This window comes from Penaeus monodon, chromosome 8, assembly GCF_015228065.2.
Source record: "Penaeus monodon isolate SGIC_2016 chromosome 8, NSTDA_Pmon_1, whole genome shotgun sequence".
Classification (NCBI taxonomy): Eukaryota; Metazoa; Arthropoda; class Malacostraca; order Decapoda; family Penaeidae; genus Penaeus; species Penaeus monodon.
Genome location: NC_051393.1, coordinates 53,180,312 through 53,182,811, shown reverse-complemented (window position 1 = coordinate 53,182,811; position 2,500 = coordinate 53,180,312).

Sequence of the window (2,500 nt, the reverse complement as noted above, 5' to 3'; positions counted from 1 at the left end):
TCGTTTACTTTGATATCCTTGAATAAAAAGTTATTTCTAAAAAAAAAAAATCCGAAACATACTGGCCCCGCCTCTTCACAAAAAAAATCAACACTAGCAACGCAATATATTTCATTTTCTTGCTTATTAATTCACGCACCGAAAGAGACGCAATCTGGTTGACTGAGTAATAAAAACAAAATGAAAAAAACATTACATTCTAATATTTTTTGGCTTCAAGCACATTTTATTCTTAACCTCCGTCTATATGTCCATATATGTATGTGTGTATACATATGTGTGTGTGTGTGTGTGTGTGTGTGTGTGTGTGTGTGTGGTGTCGGGTTGTGTGGGGTGTGTTTTGTGTGTGTATGTTGGTGTGTGTGTGTGTGTCTGTTATGTATATTATAAATAATATAATATATAAAAATTTAATATTATATTAATAAATAATAATTATTATAATATATATATTATATTTGTGTGTGTTATGCATATATTTTTAATTATAAATATTTTAATATATATATATATAATTATATATATAATATATATATATATTATTTATGTATATATATGTATATCATATATATATAATTTTATATATATATATTAATTATATAATATATAAATATTTATAATATTATAAAATATATTATAAAACACACACCCACCCCCACAAACCACCACAAAATAATCACCACACAAACCGCGCCCCACAACACACAACACACACACAACACACACACATTATCACAAAATATATATATGCATATCAATTATTATATTATATATTATTTTATTATTATTTATTAATATATATATATATATATTATCATATATATACACAGATATGCATTACTATAATATATTTTAATAATATATTATATAATATATTATTTTTATATATATATTATTTATATATATATATATATATATAAATATACATATTATATATAATAGGCCGCGGTGGCCGAGTGGTTAGAGCATGGGGACTCGGGACTGGACGACGGAATCTAGTTCGGGGGTTCGGTCCCCGGGCCGGGCGCGTTGTTCCCCTTGGGCAAGGAACTTCACCTCGATTACCTCTTAGCCACTGGGTGGGCCCAAACCAGCCTAAGTCGTTCTGGTCCCCAAACCCGGTAAAATGGAGAAATGATTACCTAAAAGGGAACCCGGCACTCTCCGTGGAAAGGAAATGGGGACCCTACCCCTATCACTCCCAAAAGATCACAATTGAAAACTACAATTAAAATATCATGCTGTGACCCCGGCGGCTAACATGAAAATACAAAGAAAAAAAAAAAAAAAAAAAAAAAAAAAAAAAAAAAAAAAAAAAAAAATTTTATATAATATATAATTTTATATATATAAATATATATATATATATTAATATATATAAAATACATATATATTATAAACACATATTAGCATATATATATTATTATAATATATGATTATATTTTTTTTTATAATATTATATATATATATATATATATATTAATATTATATATATAATATTATTATATATATATAATATATAATTATATTATATATATTATATTTTAAAATATGTATTATATAAATATATATATTAAAATTTTAATATATATGTGTGTGTGGTGGTGTTGTGTGTGTGTGTGTGTGGTGTGTGTGTGTGTTGTGTGTGGTGTTATAATGTGCATATTATGTAAATATATTATATATAATAATATTATCTATATATTATATATATAATATATATATAATAATAAATATTTATATAAAAAAAATTTATAATATAATTATATTATTATTATATATATTTACATATATATCAATTATACACACACACACACCCCACACACACACAACACACACCACACCACACCACACACACCCCATATATATATATATATATATTATATATTATATTATATATTTTATAATTTTTATATATTTTTGTGTGTGTGTGGTGTTTTTGTTTGGGGTGTTGTGTGCATTATTTTTAAATTATTATATATTTTTTTTTAAAATTATATAAAATTATATTAATATAAATTATATATATAATATATATTTATTTATTTTTATATAATAAATAATTTACATAAAATATATATATAAATTTTATATTATATATAAAATAATAATTATATATAATTTAATATAGGTTTTTTGTGGTGTGTGTGTGTGGGGTGTGTGGTGTTGGTGTGTGTGTGTGTTGTATTATTTATGTTATTATATATGTTATTAAATTTTATTATTATATATTTAATTTTTGGTGTGTGTGTGTGTGTGTGTCTGTGTGTGTATAGCGAAGGCTACTAGCAGTCGAAGTCGATTATAGTATTATTGTCTCTACCCACTCAAAGCCGGGCAAAAATGTGCGGAGAAGCTTTTGCCAGTGCAGCTCCCCCTTCCACGCAGTCGGGATAGAAAAGGTTTGGCACATAGTGTACCGATCCTTAACCCTACTATTATATTTCCATTTCTCGTGTCCACTGGAAGAAAGTACAACGTATCGCTCACGCCCCACTTT